Genomic DNA, 18,938 nt, shown 5'->3' with positions numbered 1-18,938 from the left:
CCAAGGAGTGTGGTGGAGTCTCCTTCTTTGGAGGTCTTTAAGCAGAGGCTTGACAACCATATGTCAGGAGTGCTCTGATGGTGTTTCCTGCTTGGCAGGGGGTTGGACTTGATGGCCCTTGTGGTCCCTTCCAACTCTATGATTCTATGATTCTATATCTAGTCCTCCAGATGGCTATCTGCATGAGACTTCAGCAGATTTCCCCCACCTGGTGCCCTCCAGATATTGCTGGATTGCAATTTCCATCACCCTGTTGGCCATGTTGGCTGGGACTGATGGGAATTGGAATGTAACATTATATGAAGGGCTCCCTTTTGGGTACAGTTAGACTACAGTATGATAGGAAATAGTAATATAGGCAACTGATGAAACTATTTTATGATGAAGCATCATAAGCAAAATGAATTCAATCAGCATGTGCCTCAAATTGGAACATGAGATCAGCAAACAACCCTCTGCTGAGAGGTCTGACTCATTTTCATTTCTGTCAATATTTGAGAATTGGGCCCTAGATCAATTGATTGTTTGATAGCAAGGTGGCAGCAGACTCATGCTGTCTATGTGTCAATAAATGCTGACTGTTTCAGAGAAACTTTCTCCTAGCTATTGCAGTTATTGTTAAAGCAGTTTTCTAAAACGGTTGTCATTCCCATGTGGGTGCCCTCTCTGACTCCTTTTCTATTTAAAGAGAAAATTGAATTCTTGATGCCCTTCAGTTTTAGTACAGAGAAATTCTTGCCCTAATCTTGCTTTCAAGACCCCTGTAAATGGTACATGATGGTTCAAATCATGCTGTATGTCTCAGAACCTGTTCTTCTTCCAATGGCATTAAAAATCATGGCCATTTTGATTAATACCATATATACTCCAGCATCAGCAATAAAATGTTAATACCTCTACAATTTACTAATTCCATGCCAGCCCAGATTTATACTAATCTTACTTCAAATTCTGTTAAGCACTGAGAACACACAACAAACTGAGCTCCTTGATATTCTGATGCACACACAGAGTTCCACATAAGCAGAATCTATTCCATTCTCTTGAATGACAGGGAACGGTATGCTTATGCAATGAGGAACTGTCAATTTAGGGTGATTATCTCTTGAAACAGCTAGAAGGAGCAGGAAATTTAATCGGACCTCTTGACACTAATTGAAAATTAGGACATAGCTTCTAACATTTCAAAGAGGGAAGGTGCATGGCTGTATGCATATAACACCAGTGCAGCCACATGAATGATAACTGCTTGAAGTGCCCTTTGCAACATTATGCATTGTTGATGGCTCTTCTTTCCTCTGTGCACTGCACATTTATTTGCCGTGCAAAAGTCTGTGGTGCACTGCAAAGTGTAAAGCAATATCTTAACCATGAAGATGTAATGAGAATTCAGCTGGTTCTAAGTGAAAGAGGCTGTGTGTATATATACAAAAGTCATCTTCAACAAGTCATGTTCTAATTCCTCATGGATAAGCAACAAAGAGCCACCTGTTGGAAGGCAACATAACAGCTTCAACCCAGCCAGCAAGCACCTTCTGCATGCATGAACTAGAAAAGTGTCTGGCGGCCATTTTTAAAAGCTGTTTAAATTAATAGCATTCATGAGAATTCTGGCTCTTTTCTCATGCTCAGTTAAATAATATAGAAACAAATTTATTTATATACAGTTGATTTTCAACTGGGGGGAAAAATCACTTGAAACATTTCCTGACCTTTGAAACCAATGGCCCTTATTCCTCCATTCTAAAAATAAACAAATGGTTTAAGGGTGATAGATCGCTTCTTGTTACCCAGATGGTTTGCTGAAGTTATTTTAAATGTATGATTAGAAAAGCAGATGTTTGTGGTCACGACACAGTTTTATCCCCTCATTTTCACAATCCCTTTACTCTGCAGTGTGGGTTTCTTCTCAAGCATTTCACTGGGATTAGTTTTCTGTTTATCTGATAGGTACTGATGAAAACAATGAAGTGATTAAAGTATGCATCCTTCTGTATAGGTATTCTGCATCAACACACGAACTTGAATAAGGATATTTAAAACAACAACAACAACTACAACAACAACCCAGATCAACCCTATAACATACTTACTGTAGTCCTCTTGTCTTCTGTTTGAAAGAGGGTGGCTTTTAAAATTATATTTGGGATTCCTGAAAAGGAAGCCTTCTTAATTTGGGGAAAATTGTAAATACTGCAGATCCATACTTGTGAATTCTGGTACCTTGGTAAGGGATTAATTGGATGAAAATCCTTTATATAAATGCAGCCCTCCCAGTCCCTCGATTTGAGGATTTTAACATCAATTTGGGGGGTAGAGTGGGGAAAACATATCCCTGATTTTATGCAGGCACATATGGTGTTTGTTGAAAACCAGCAAAAAGTCAGATGCAATGGATATCCACAGTGGTTTCTTGAAAAGCATATATTCACAGTTGTGAATATATTTCAAGCAAAACAGGTTTCTAAACAGTTGTCATATCTCCATCAAAAGAGGTGAGGCGAGAGTGACCAGGCAAGATGCTGCACAGTTGATCCAGTTGCATGGAATGAGGCACCATAGTCTGCCTGATCCTTGAGCAATGCCAGAGTCATGCACCATAGTGAGCCAATTAGCGTGTCGATACTGAACAATGTTAATATATAACAAGTGAGTCAATTATTTGATGGAGAACCCCTCCAGCACTGTGAATCTAATTTATGTTCTAGTAGTTTAGACAGTTTTAATTGTGGCAGATGCCAACAATACATCAATTTATAATAAACTCCTCTTCAATTATATAGGGACAAAATCCATGACTGCTTCACCAAATTTCCTTCTATCTTTCATCCCTAATTAGATCCCCAGATCTATTTTCTCATTACTTTTTTTTGTGAGTTTATCTTTAAATTTGAAGGAGTATCTCCACCTCCATCATTCAGCTGGGACACTGAGGTCCACTTCCAAGGGTCTTCTGGTGGTTACCTTACTGTGAGAAATAAAGTTACAGGGAACCAGGCAGAGGGCCTTCTTGGCAGTGGTGCCCTCCCTGTGGAATGCCCTCCATCAGATGTCAGGGTAGATAAATAATTACACAACTCTTAGAAAACATCTGAAGGGAGCACAGTTCAGGGAAGTTTTTAATGTCTGACATATTCTTCTTCTTTATATTTTGCTAGAAGATACTCAGAGTGGCTGGGGAAACCCAGCCAGATGGGAGGGATATAAACAATAAAATTGTTATTGTTATTGTTAGAGATAGCATATATTTTGTTAAAGGTTTCATCAGTAATGCTTGCTTTTCAGAGGAAGTGAGAAATGTTATACCATTATTTCTCATGTGCCAGTCCAAAGAAATTAGAATAATAAGAAAATTCCACAGGTTGTGTGTGTGTGTGTGTGTGTGTGTGTGTGGTATAATAAATGTGAAACAGATTTTAATGCTGATTCTTGAGGCTAAACCTAAATAGCTTCTGGCTAATGTGATATCTAGACAAGAGTGAAGAATGGAGTCTAGGTTCGAAAACAGAATCAATAATAGTCTAGCTTCAAAAATAGACTCAGTAAGAACACCAACCAAGTCAGGCAGATTTCTTTCAGTGCTTGATATGAAGGTGAACCATATTCTAGGTTAGGAAAGCAGGAACTAGTGGTCTTCTAGATCCTGATGGGCTACAAATTTTCATCATCACTTACACTTGGTCATGCTGGCTGGGGCTGACGAGAGTTGGAGTCCAACAATATATGGCAGGTCACATATTCTCCACCCCTGTTCTAGGGCAAATATTACCCCATTTTTCAATTGGTGAACAATGGGCTACCCTAGGACACCGGCCCTGTTGTCCAGATCAAAGTAGTCATCTTAACAGATAACCTTGCCTCAAATTCCTCCCTCTGAGCTGAAATGCAATGCCAGCAGGTGCCTCAGGCGAATGTTTGTCATTAAAGTGCAGCAAATTGTTAGATAGTCATGTATTTATTGATGCTGCTCTTGCTATATTTTTACTGCCTAGGAGAGGGGGAATGGTGTACCTCAAGGATCAGAACACCAAGTATCAAATGACTTGATTGGGAGAGAAGCAGATAGTACCATTCGTTCAGAAGCAAATTTATGGGTGTGTGGCCAGTTCAATCGCACTGGGCACGGAGCCTTGGGGTGTGTCGTCAGGGGTGCTGCAACTATGATTTACAATGGCACATGGAGGGGCTCCCCATTTTGGCATTGCACATAGCACCCCTGAAATTTGAGACCCCAAGATCTGCCACTGAGTTGCTGTTCCCCTTCCAGCAGCAACATATCTTGAGCCAGCCCTCCTGAAAGGCAGACAGCATGCCTTGTGTACCCCACTTTCCTTTACTGGAAGCCTCCTTGCCATTTGCACAGAGTACTGCAAATCCTGAGGATTTCCTTCTGAAAGGAATTAGTATCACAGTGAGTTATTAAGCACAAATATATATATATAATAGAGAGAGAGAGAGTGTGTGTGCAGTTGCAGAAGGAGGGTGAATGGGTTTTAGGTGCGATATTAGCCTGCCTGTGAACCATTATCAAACAGACAGAGAAGAAAAGCATGTTTGCATAACTTATATTTATGTCATCCTTTTACATCCTAATAAAATAATTTGTTTCAAAGCAACATCATTCACTACCGGTAAATGATCAAAATATTGCTTAGGAGGCATTTTATTAGCTTATGCCAATGTTCTAAAAATAAAAGAATCATCAGGCGATTTAAATGTCATGCTTATATATTTTACAAAAATCCTTGATCAAGCATTCACTAGGCAGGCCAATATCTTCAATTAAACCATATGTTTCTTTAACCCACAAGCATAACTTAGTTTCATGCTGTCATATCAACATATCAGAATAGCAAACATAAGCAGGGGGCAAGGGAACAACACACAGTTTCAGTACTTTGAAGTAGGGATCCCTGCTATGCTGCATATCTACATTCATTTCTTCCATTTAGGACAATTTAAATGCTTGCTCTATGGTGGTTCCACCACTTAATGTAGACTGGCTGCAAGTTCTAAGCAGTATCTCCCTGCAGGGAACAATGAAATGCAAAGACAGATCTTCAGACAAGTGTGCCTCGGTTTGGGGTATGGGTAGAGGTAGCAGCTTGCATTACATTTGCCCAGAGATCTGTATGAGAAAACCTCAATTTTCTCATAATTTGCTAAGCAAGGAACTACTGAGCAAGAAAGATCAAGAGTGAAAATGAAGCATTTCTTTTTGCCTAGATATTACTATTTTCCAGTGGCTGAGCTATTTGTTTTAAACTTGGCTACTGTGATGACCTTATGAGCTTCAATGAATAAAATTACTTGGAAAAGCCTTCTTGCATTTTTCTATCAGAAAGGCACATCCAGGTTGTTTCTCTTTCACCAGAGACAGTTACCTAATCCTTTAGCTATAGATTTTCCTGCCAAATTCTTTCAGTACACTCTTTCCTTTAATCCCTTGTTATTTGTTCTCCCCAAAGACCAACAGCCAGGATCAAATAAAGCTTTTTTTAATACTCTTCACTGCTCAGCTGGTGACTTAGAAAGGATAGCTGTGGAGCTTATGTCACATTAACCTCAACCAGAACCTCGCAGAGAAGGGATTACATCTTGAAGACATACTTTAATATTCTAAACCTGCTCCAACATAGCCAAGTGCCACTGTTGTTATTGTGTTCTGCCATCAAATTCACGAGGCACACTAAGAAGTAAACTCCCAAGTGTAATAAACTACCAGAGGTTAGGAAGAGGAGTGAAGATATATATCTGGTAATAGAGAAGAGCAATGGGATACTTCCCAACAGGTTTCAGAGGGCTTTGGGCCTGGTAGAACTTTGGGAGTATTTTGCAGCTCACTACATTACATGCAGGAAGTGTTTTCCTCCATCCATAGGAATGGATGACTTCCATGCACTCATCTGAAGGTTGGAACAGAGCCTCTGTGCATATAACTACAGCCCTATCTTATAAACAGGGGTGGCCTGTTCCATTTTGCCACCCAAGACAAAATTTGGGAATATGGGAATATGCCAGTCCCTGCCCCCCACACTGTGCCCCATCTTCCACCATCACCCTACCAAACCCCATGGTGGAGAAGATGAGGAGCAATGCTGTGCCCCAGTGTAGGTCCAGTCTTGGTTTCACAGAAAAGGTGAATTTGGGATTTGAGGACAAATCTGAAGGAAGAGGGAGAAGGACATTGCAAAGGTATTCAGGGAAAGGATCGTTTCAGAAAGCAAAGGCTTTCTAGAGGAAGCTGAGTGTAAGCAGAGGAAGCTTACCGTTAGGGATACAATGTAGAATTCGGGCATGAACGTAATTGAAGCAATGCCTTTTGCAGCTTGAAAGATAGGAACTTTGTCCTAGATATTTAAGGAGGTGCAGAGACTTGAAAAAGAGTCAAAGAGAAGAGTGAATGATTTGGGCAGCAAAGTTCCAGCAGTGAAATGACACTGTGTGACAAAGGAAGGTGAGAAGGAAGACACTTACTGCACAGAGAGGGCTACATTAGACAACCTTTCAGAGAAAGCCACCACACTGATCTCATAAGGAAGTTTTTTACCTCCCTAAAAAGCATGTAACAGGTTTCCTTAACATAAATTACCAAATCTCAGAGCATTTCAAACTAAGGTGCTTTCCATCAGGGGATAGCTTCAGGATAAAAATACATGCATCACTAAATACATGAAACTTATTTTAAAATACTATTAAAACGTTTTATATCAGTATTTAAGTGTTATAGCTGTAAGGCTGGATTCAATTAAACTGTTGCCCTAGTGGGAGCTGACAGAATGTTCCCCACTAGTTTTCTTCCTCTCCTCCTGCAAGTTTTGGCATTTTGTGTGTGCTGGTGGTGGGGTTCCTAGTCTTCCCACACTGTTCTACATGGCATAGAAAGAGAGGAAAGTGCCTCTACACATCCAGACAGCTTTCGGCTGTCTCTCAGCCCTGTGCAACATGGCGCCAGAACATCAGAAAAGTGTTAATGTATTGCTTAGGTAAATGGGTGGATCTTCCCTTTCTTCCAGTACTTTAAACCCAAAAGGCTATTCCACCTTCATGAGATCAACGCACAATGATGTATACAACCCTGACTGTACACTGGGAGAATCACGCATGCACCCAAACCCTATTTCACCCCCAAATTTCATATGTGTCCTCAGTTATTTGCAGACATTAAATCAAAGTTTGAACAGAAGGATCTGCATTTAAAAGAAGGTGTGGAGTGGGTTACAGGGCCACCCAGGTCAGGCCACCATAATAATAATTTATTATTTATACGCACCCATCTGGAGGGGAGAGAAGAAGGTCTGGAACTGGCAGAATCTGGCAAGGGCGAGGCCAACTCCACCCCAGAGTGTTCAAGGAAAGGGGTGTGGCTAATGCAAAAGGGGAATAAAAAGAGAGTTAAGTAACAGCAACTGAAGGCAGGCAGGCAGGCAAGCAGGCTGCTCTGTGTGTTTCATGATAGGATAATTATACAAAAATTAATTACATAATAAACCATAAAATTATCAAAAGTATCAAGACTACAGTGACATTTTATTTAACATATTGCTTATATGAAATACCTGTGCTTCATGCAATATTCAGAGAAGCTAAAGAAGAAGAAGAAGAAGAGTTTGGAATTGATATTCGGCTTTATTACTACCCGAAGGAGTCTCAAAGCGGCTAACAATCTCCTTTCCTTTCCTCCCCCACAACAAACACTCTGTGAAGTGAGTGAGGTTGAGAGACTTCAGAGAAGTGTGACTAGCCCAAGGTCACCCAGTAGCTGCATGTGGAGGAGCGGGGACGCGAACCCGGTTCACCAGATTACGAGTCCACCACTGTTAACCACTACACCACACTGGCTCTCAATTTAGATGTTAAACTTGCCTTATAGTCACGAGATAACACTTCTTAGCCAACAGATACATCAAGCTTAGCCTTAAGAACTGGAAGGCACTAGAGATGATGTTAAACCTATTAGGAGAGTCCTACTCTCGTGTAGGACCCTGGCAGAGACACACGCCCGGCTGGCATGTTCTCTCCCTCCTGGACGATCGTTCGGGAGCTTCAGAAGCTTTCTTCAGCCTGAACATCACAGCGACTGATGCCAAAAGGCATCAGCACACTTAAGGATCCGCAGAGTATTCACAGTTTGCATAACAGAACCAATAGCACAGCATTTTGGCTAATCTACTTTACAGTCATACCTCTTGTTACATTTGCCTCAGGTTAAATCTTTTCAGGTTGCGTCCCGTGGCGACCCAGAAGTACCGGAAAGGGTTACTTCCAGGTTTCGTTGCTTGCGCATGCCGGACACTCAAAATGAGGCCACGCGCATGCGCAGATGCGGGTTGCATTCTGCTCATGTTGCGAACGGGGCTCCAGAACAGATCCCGTTCGCAACCAGAGGTACCACTGTATTTACATATAATATACTCGGAGTGTTCTGACTTAGCTCCTGCCTCTTTCTCATCAGACAGCAAAGAGAGAAAAAACAAAGGACAATAGTTCCACTTTATGGAACACAGCAACACAAACATCCTGTCTCCGTCACTTCCCACACTGTGGAATGAAAACATACACTGTCATGTGATAGGCAACAATCCCATGACTGCAAACACGGAGCAGGAATCCTAACAAAACCAACATCTAGGGATTTGCCATGACCTTTGAAGCTTTCACTGAAACCACTGTTCCTTACCTAAGAGCAGTATTTCAGTGTTTCCCACCTGAAGTCACAAGTTATTCAAGGCTAGCTTTACTCAAGGTTTCTATGCATTACAAATTGCATTAGATTTTTCAAATCAGGCAACACAGGATGTTAGCATGGGTCTTTTATTAATTTTTGTGATTAGTAGTTACTTGTCACCAGCCAAAATCGCGTCACACTCAACTTTACAGAGCAGAATAAGAAATGGAGACTGAGCTTTTTTGAGTGTAGTCCTGCACTTCATGAATTGCTTTTTAATTCTGTTTTATTTCATATGGTCTTTTTAAAACATATGCACATTAAATACATTTCTTATTGAAAGGCTGTACCAGATCTCTGACCAAAAAATAAATAAAAATGGAACAGCAGGCCTGAACATGTGGATGTATCCTTTTTCACCACTGCCTGCAGACACTCATGAATTATTTCTCCTTAGTTAGTTTTCCCTTCCAGACATACCGTAGCTGTTCACTTAAGTAACTATCAAGGATATAGAACCAGCTTCACTGGAACTACTAACTCTCTACTGACCTTCTCTCTCCTCCCCCCTCCCTCTGATTTTGCCCCCTCTATATTTTTGCATTTTCCTTTCCTCTGCTGAATTCCAAACCTACAGGATATTGCAACTGAAAAGTCTGTATCTTAGAAAATACCACTGAAAGATCTGCTAGTTGAACATAAATAGCTATGGTTCTCAAGCTATTGGCTCTGGAGTACTCCCACTAAACTCCAGAATTAGTTCTAATTCTGCATATATCACTATGTCTAAATAGTAAAATATTTGTACCAGAACTGTAAACAATTAATGTCCCTCAAAGCAGCTCAAATCAATTAGAGACCATTTGCACACTAAACAGACAAAACACAGGACAAGAGTGGAAGGGAAACGGTAGAGGAGGTCATATATTTAAGGCCAGAATGAAGTAGTGTACTGCAAGCAGATATTTGTTTACTTATTTACCCCAACGTACATCATTTTTTACTTGTTTAATTTGCCATTTCACTGCCCATTCACCCAGATTGAAGACATCCATTCGGAGCTCCTTGCAATCCCTTTTTGTTTTAACCACCCTTGTATCATCAGCAAATTTAGCTGCCTCACTGCACACTCCTAATTCTAAATAGTTGATGAATATGTTGAAAAGCAAAGTCTCCAATGCTGACCCTAGTGCAGTAACTGCTAAAAATAGCAAATATATCCGTGGCAGGAAATGGGAATGGGATGAAGGAAGTATCAGAAGATGGAACAGAAGGTTTCCTAAAGAGGCTGGGGACCTAATCTGCTCTGATTAGGGAGCCTGTGCTAACATGAAAAATCTGGGGTGGGTGTGTATGTGTGTGTGTCAGTTGTGTAGTTTCAGCCTTAACTGCAATCCTAGCAAATCAGCATCAAATCATAATTTGTAAATATGGTTTATAACAAGAACTTAAACCACTATTTCCCACTTTGGACATAAGAGGAAGCTGAGGTTTAGGAAACCCTGAAAAGGTGTGTGCATGTGTGTGGTCTTCTTATTCAAGTCTGAAAGTTTTAGATTTAGACATGAGAGTGAAAAAAGAAAAGAAGGAGGGTGCAGGAGGAAAGACATGAGTACGATACTCCAATAAACTGTGAGTTCTTGAATCAAGACTATTGCAGCTGAACTGGGCCACAGAACGATGATTCCTATGTCTAGAGAATCTGTAGCAAAAGCAAATGAAAGAAAAAGAGGAGCAAAATGTGACTACCTTTCTCCTCTCTCTGATGTCAGGCTAGCCTTTCCTTTATGCTGTATAATATGTATAATATAATATAGTATTGAGGCATCTAATCATAAGCCTGCATGTTTATCAAAGCTTCTATATATTTCAATCAAGGCTTGTATTTAAAAATGAGCTTAAAAAAAGGATTTTCAAATGTTTCATGCCAGGCAAAAGACCAGCTGCCTAAAAGAACCTTGGCAAGATGTTTTTCCTCCTAAGACAAGAAGGGCCCCATTGATTTATAGTAGAAAAACAATTCTCAAAGTCATAAAAAGGGAGAATTACATATGCTGCCCCAAGGCTGAGAAAACACCATTAGGAATGGGGAAAGATAATACTAATGTGCCTCCCAGTAAAATGAGCCAGATCTTCTTTCTAAGGTTGAAAGGCCAGGAGCAAATGGAAGGAAAAACATTTAGCTAGAAAGAAAGAGAGCATTTTTGGGGAAGTCTCTTCTAAAGCTGTTTCTTAAACTAAGAGAGTTAAAAAAGGTTAAAATGTGTTAAATGTTGGAAAGGCAACTGGCTTGGCAGAAGAAGCAGCTTCTTCCTATTTTATTTTGAGGCTGGAGAGGAGGGGGAAAGGGGGAGGTGCAAACTGAAGAGGCTTCTTTTAAAAGCTGTGTTTTATTGAGTTCCTTCCTTTTTACTTTGAAAAGCTTTATTCTTTTAAGAGGCTACCTATGATAAATGTATGAAATATATTAGCTTAAATATATTGGCTTAAATGTAATTATGCAAAGGATTTAAGGAATGCTAGATTCTTATTTCATATGGTTGTAAGAGTTGTATTTATCCTGAAATTAAGTCAGCCACCAGCCCCCCCCCCTTGCCAGACAGAAGACGCCATTCGGGCAGTCTTGATATATAGTTGTCAGGCATTTTGTTTAGAAACATTAAATGAAGGAAATCTTTCAATGTTTATGTGAAACTCAAGATCCTTGACATCTGTTGAACATAAAATGTAAGATTAAACCATTTGTTTTAGAAGGCAATAGGGCAAGAAGGGCAAGAGGTGAGCTGGTAATTAAGATTCCATGTAAGATATATTATTACTTATTTGTCATTTATATATAGCTCTTTGTCTCCCATATAAGGGCAAGGAAGTGGGTGTATCTTTTGTGGGTGTATCTTTTGTGATTGGCTCTAGCAAACAGCCAATAGGAATTTCAACCAGGCTGATTGGACAGAGGCAGCCACAGGAGGAGCAAAGGGGGCTGGATTAAGGGAATATAAGTGCTGGCCAGAATGGCAGGAGGCCAGGCCAGAGCTTGGTAACCATGTACCACTGTGCCTCTTATTTATTTGTCTGACAAATAAATTACTATTTTAATTTCTCTATTGCTGCGTTGAATATTTCATTCCAGCTAAGCGTTAACCACAAGCAGGGTGCTACATTTTATGGTGCCCTGTGACTCGGATAAGTGGTCTGCTGGAACGCAGCCCCTTCGCCCTACTGGGCAGGGTACAAGAGAGAGGACAACTGCTTACCCAAAGCGCGCACTGGTAATTTTTTTCCAGGGGGAACGCAGAAGACTCGTCTGTCTGATACCCTGCTCACTGGCGGCGACGGACCGGGGGAAACAGGGAACCAACCAAGGGTAAGTGCACAAAGGGATTTTTGGCCCTCCAATTAATTGGGAGGAAGAGAAGTCTTGATCAAACTTCTGCGTCTCAGTAAGGGGAAACTGAGTACGCTAGGTGGTTGGGTACATCAGATGGTGATCTGGTGTAGGGAAAGGGAAGGATTGGGAGGTAGAGTGTGGTGAAGTATCCAGCGCATTGTATGTGTGAGAAAGTACAGAGCAATCTGTAGCTGACCCGAGTGTGGAGTGGGCAGTACTTCGGTTCCTAGTAAGGCGACTTCACTAGGCAAGGAAACCCACGAAGCGCGTCTGTGAGTGACTGAGTGGATACTTCACAGGGCCATACAATGGGAGTTGGGGGTTCAAAGGGGGAAAATACACCTCTTGAGTGTATGTTAAATAATTTTAAGAAAGCCTTCTCAGGGGCATATGGAGTCAAAATGACGCCAGAGCGCTTGAGAACGTTATGTGAACTAGAATGGCCAAAACAAATTACTGGATGGCCATCCCAGGGAACCTTTGATATAAATTTAGTAAGCAAACTTTGGACTGATATCGCCAAAGAAACTGGAGGGTGCCCAGAACAATTTCCATATATAGATTCCTGGCTGAGCACATTAAATAAAAATCCTCCATGGATAAGGGAATGCAAAGTCAAACGATGCAAATTATTGGCTGTAAAAGCCGAAGCTAGGAAAGGAATCTTGCCAAATAAACTCAAACCCATTTTTGAGGGGCCAGAGGAAGAGGTGCTTCCACCTCCACCCTATGCTCCACATCGAAGGGAGCTTAATCCAAACACTCCACCAGTTGTAACCCCAAGGCAAGAAACTGGAATGAATAATGGGAGTGGAGTCACAGAGCTTGATTCCTTGATAGATTATGATAAATATCTTCAGGAGGCATTGGAGTCCTATAATAAAGCCCAAGCAGAAGTGGTTATTCCACCTGTGACTCCTAATAGACCTCCATCTACAGTCTCCTTTAGTGGAACAACTGATTGCCCACCCCAAACCCCTGTACATCCAAGTCCCAGAGAAATGTTACAGAAGTTACAGGGAGACCTTGCTCGGTCAGCAAGCAATACAGCCAGGCGTATAAAGCTGCTAAAAGAACGCCTTGCGACAGATACCATCCCCTATGATTTGAGGCCCCTAGAGCAAAGTGAAGAGAAAGATCACGTAGTAGCCCCTCTTAGAAGAGTATTTGATGCACTTGAGGAGCCTGCGCTGGTTAATGGGCAACCCGGACCACGGCCACCTCGAACTTCGACCCTGCAATATATTCCATTCACAACTACAGATCTGATGAATTGGAAAACACACACCCCATCTTTTGCAGAAAAACCTCAGGCTATGATGGACTTGGTGACTTCAATAGTAAATACTCATAGCCCTACTTGGACAGATTGTCGCCAGCTCCTAAATACTCTGTTCACCATTGAGGAAAGGAGAGACATAATTGAAAAGGCACAGATATATTTGCGTGAGCAGGCCAGAGCGGGAAATATTTATAATATTGACCGTCATCTCCAAGATAACTTTCCCTTGGAAGATCCTAATTGGGATCCAAACAATGCAATTCACCTGGCCAGACTCACCACCTACCGCCAGACACTTGTGCAAGGTATCCGCAGGGCATGCCAGAAGCCCACTAATATGTCTAAAGTCTCAGAAGTAGAACAAAAACCAAATGAGAGTCCGGGAGACTTTTTAGAGAGGCTGCAAGAAGCCTATCGTATATGGACTCCTTTTGACCCTGAAGCCCCTGAAAACAGTAGAATGATTACTGCTACATTTGTGGCCCAGTGCGCTTCTGACATTCGTAAGAAAATTCAGAAATCAGAAGGATGGGAAGGGATGCTGATGAGCCAAATTATGGCCATTGCACGCCGAGTTTATCGGAATAGGGATGAGGCTGAGAAGCAAGAGAAGAAGAAGTGGCAGAAGGAAAAGATGGTAATGCTAGCCACAGCAGTGAAGCAAGACCACCGCCCCTTAAATGGAGGGCGAGGGCGAGGAAGGAATCCACCACTGGGAAGGAATCAATGTGCAAATTGCAAGAAGGAGGGTCATTGGAAGCGGGAGTGTCCTGAACCCCTGAGGTTGGAAGAAGTACGCCCAGGCCCAGGCCCAGGCTCCGGCTCCGGCCCAAGAAACCAGGGACGGGGACGGGGAATGATCCGAGATGGAAGATATCAGAGACCAGGACAGGGACGGAGTAGAGACAATTTCATTGGACTGGCAGAAGAGGATTTTACCCAAGACTAGGAACGACCGGACTCCATAAAGTTAGGCTTCCAGGAGCCCACGGTCACGATTCAATTAGGAAGCCATTTAATAGATTTTATGATTGATACTGGGGCTGAATACTCAGTACTCCCAGAACTATTGCAGAAAAAGGCATCCAAAAGTGTAATCATTAAAAGTGCCACTGGACAGTCAGCTAAGAGGTCTTTCCTCCAACCTTTGGAATGCCAGATTGGGGGACATCGTTTAACCCATCAGTTTTTGTATATACCTGAGTGTCCAATACCTCTCTTAGGTAGAGATATGCTGTCCAAATTGCAGGCCCAAATCACTTTCACTCCTCGAGGTCCAGAAATGAAACTGCCATCAAAAGCAGCAGGAATAATTACCCTCTCAGTACCTAAGGAACAATCATGGCGCCTAATGTCAGCCTTGCAAGTCCAACCCACATTGGATACAGAATTAAACAAGCTCCTCCGAACTCTACAGGTGCCACCAGGAGTATGGGCCGAAAATAGCCCACCAGGAATGGCTAAGAATATAGCTCCAATTGTAGTAACCCTAAAACCTATGGCTACCCCTGTATCTGTAAAGCAATATCCCTTACCCCGGCGAGCAGCGGAGGGCATCCAGAAACATTTGGACCGCCTATTAAAATATGGTCTGCTTAAGCCTTGCCAATCAGAATGGAACACACCCCTTTTGCCTGTTCGAAAACCTGGGACAGATGAATATAGGCCAGTGCAGGACTTGAGGCTCGTAAACCAGGCTATCGAGACCTTGCACCCAAATGTGCCAAACCCATATACCTTGCTGAGTTTGATCCCACCAGAAGCAACATTTTTTACTGTATTGGACTTGAAAGATGCATTCTTCTGTTGCCGGCTGGCACCACAGAGCCAACCTATATTTGCCTTCCAGTGGGAAGACCCTTTGACAGGAACAAAAGGCCAGCTAACCTGGACAAGATTGCCCCAAGGATTCAAAAATTCCCCAACTTTATTTGGCACTGCCTTGGCGAGGGATCTAACAAGTTACCCCTCAACACCGGGAGAAAAGGTGGTTCTGCAATATGTGGATGATCTTATACTAGCTGCAAAGGATTTTGATACCTGTAAAGAAGGGACAGAGGAACTGCTCCACTTGCTCTGGGAAGCTGGCTACCGAGTTTCCCAGAAAAAGGCACAGTTATGTTTAGAAAAGGTCAAATATTTGGGCTTTGACATCTCACACCAACAACGAGCATTGAGACCAGAGAGGAAAGAAGCTATTTGCCTTATCAAGGAACCTACCACAAGAAAACAACTTAGGGGATTCCTGGGAACAGCAGGGTTTTGTAGACTATGGATACCTGATTTCAGTAGTCTGGCCAAGCCCTTACATGAAAGCACTCGAGGTGCAGAAAAGGACCCATTCGTATGGGGACCTGAGCAGAAACAAGCCTTTTTAGTTATCAAACAGCGACTTATGGAGGCACCAGCCCTTGGATTGCCTAATTCGGAAAAACCCTTTCAGCTGTATGTACATGAACAGAATGGGATTGCAGCAGCAGTCCTGACCCAGAGATTAGGAAGTTGGAACCGTCCAGTAGCTTATTTGTCTAAACAATTGGACTCAGTAGCAAAAGGATGGCCTCCATGCCTAAGGGCAGTAGCGGCCACTGCGAGCCTTGTCAAAGAAGCTGATAAATTTACCTTTGGCCAGACGATGTATGTGAATGTACCTCATGCTGTTCTGACACTCATGGAATATAAGGGTAGTTATTGGCTAACGAACCCAAGGATGGCTAGATACCAAGGCCTATTGTGTGAAAATCCCAGGATTCATCTACGAGTAGTGAATATGCTCAATCCAGCGACTTTGCTGCCCCTACCAGAGGTAGATGATGAGGAATCACATGATTGTCTCCAAGTAATGGATGAAGTTTATTCCAGTAGACCTGATCTGAAAGATGAGCCATTGAAAAATCCAGATGTTGTATATTATACGGATGGTAGCAGTTACCTGCATGAAGGTGCCAGACGAGCAGGATATGCTGTGGTCACCAATGAGGAAGTTGTGGAAGCTGAAGCTTTGCCTGCTGGCACCTCAGCACAAAAGGCTGAACTTATAGGTTTAACTAGAGCTCTGCAATTGGCAGCCGGATGTAAGGCAAACATCTATACTGATTCAAAATATGCCTTCTTAACCCTGCATGCACATGGAGCTCTATGGAAAGAAAGAGGTCTAATCGGAGCCCACGGGAAGGCTTTGAAATATGGACCTGAAGTAGAAATCCTGTTAGAAGCAGTATGGGCTCCAGAACAGATTGCTGTAATGCACTGCAAAGGTCATGGACGAGGAAGGGATCCAATAACCAGAGGAAATCATGCTGCTGACAAAGCAGCCCGAGAGGCAGCCCAAAAGCCTGTGGGAGGATTTATAGCAGCCCTCATACCAGAGGTAGTTCCAGAAGAAGTTAAACCTCACTATACCCCAGAAGAGAGGAAGTGGGCTGAACAGGAAAGAGCAGTTGTGAAGGACGGTTGGATGATCCTGCCGGACAATAGGATTTATGTACCTCATCATCTAGCAGGTACAATTGTAAGAAATTATCATGAATCTACTCACCTTGGCGGTACTGCAACTAGAGAGAGTCTCAGTCGGAAGTTGTATATTATTAATCTATCACAATTAGCAACTTGCATTTCACAGAAATGTGTTCTTTGTGCTAAAAACAATCCCAGGCAGGGACCGGTACAACCTCCTGGAATTCAGCATGTGGGATACGTCCCCATGGAAAGCCTAATTGTGGACTTCACAGAGCTGGTCCCTTCTAAGGGATTCAAGTATCTCCTTGTGTTTGTAGATACTTTTACCGGATGGGTTGAAGCTTTTCCCACCCGAACTGAAAAGGCACGAGAGGTAACTAAAAGACTCCTCACTGAATTGATCCCAAGGTTTGGATTACCTAGATGCATTGGAAGTGATAATGGGCCAGCGTTCATTGATCAAGTAGTACAAGATGTATGTCGAGTCCTACAAGTAAAATGGAGACTGCATACAGCATATAGGCCTCAGAGTTCAGGGAAAACTGAAAGAATGAATCGGACTCTGAAAACCCAATTGGCAAAATTAACCCAGGAAACGGGATTGGGATGGGTAGATGTGTTACCCATAACACTGTTTCGTGTTCGGTGTGCACCCACAAAAAGACTTAAGTTGTCACCTTTTGAGCTCCTGTATGGGAGACCGCCCTCCTTTGTTCAGGATATTCCAGCTGACCTTAAACAAATAGGAGATCATGTGACACAGGAACAAGTGCAATCTCTCTCCCGTGTTTTTGTTTCTCTTAACAGGTGGGCCCTCGAGCGCACGCCGTGCAGCATTGCCGAGCCGATTCATCAGTTCCAGGCTGGCGATAGCGTATGGGTGAAAGAGTGGAAACGTGATCCACTTGCACCTAAGTGGCGTGGACCTTACACCGTCTTGCTCTCTACTCCAACAGCGGTGAAGGTAGCTGAGGTGACCCCCTGGATTCATCACTCTCGTTTGAAGAAGTCTGAAGGCAGTTGGACGTGCAAAGGTGACCCCTCTAATCCTTTAAAACTAACTCTCTCCAAAAACCCCTGTATCTAGCCCTACCGGGAACGGGCTAGGTCACGGGCAACATTTGACGACCGGCCTGCTGCAGCCACAACCTGGAAGCTGGCTGACCTGCGCACGCCTGAAGCTTGAGGAGCGTCTGAACCAGCGACTGTGAACGGAAAGATTCTCTAATACAATTGATTGACTGCCCCCCCCTTGTGGAACAATTATCAGAGATATTACTCATTGGGGATCCTCGGGATATATGTTTTGGTCTTGGTGGTTCCCCATTTCTGTCACTGGGGGAATTATATTGGGGCTAATAATTATTTGCTATCACAATAAGGTAATCTTTTGTGGAAGGAATGCATATACTAGACATCAACATGATTTTATTATTAATCCTGATCCCTTGGGAAGGGGAAGGGTCCTTGAATCTGACCAAATTGGCTAAATATGGATTCAGCCATGACCACAATATGTGGGTAGGTTTAGCTGAAATGGTAGCTAATGTTGCAAATAGGACCAATTGCCTTGTTTGCTCTCTTGGGCCAGATGATTCAGAGGGAGGTATGCCCTTATTACCGATACCATTAGATGCCATTGGTATGGTAAGCGAAATGCCACACCAAACTGAAATACAGAATTTCCCCGGATGGAACTCAACTAAACCATTACGAGTTATACCTGTACAAGGGGAATTCTGTGTACATAAATCATCAGATGCAGCTGATTCTCCCATGATAGGCTCTTCTCATTGTCACTATACTTGGGATTATAAGAAGAATAGTCATACCTGGGCACACGGTACTACCTATCGAACTCGGAATGCCTTGCCCTGTGCACCTCCTTTTATTCATGCATGGAAAGTGGTGTGGAACATAACTGTGACAGAAAAAGGCAATCTAACATACTGCACTGTGAACTCTCTACCCCTTTTGGTATTTCGCCTTCTGTATTCCCCGTACCAAAAACCTCAGACCCGATGGTTGTGGTGGATATGTGGAGAATGGGCATACAAGAAACTCCCTTCCAAATGGAGTGGGACTTGTTTCTTGGGTTGGGTATTACCACCAATGTGGATTATGCCCACTAGTTCGGCCAG

This window comes from Podarcis erhardii (assembly GCF_964252035.2).
Source record: "Podarcis erhardii genome assembly, chromosome: 9".
Lineage (NCBI taxonomy): Eukaryota > Metazoa > Chordata > Lepidosauria > Squamata > Lacertidae > Podarcis > Podarcis erhardii.
This window is presented reverse-complemented; position numbering follows the sequence as displayed.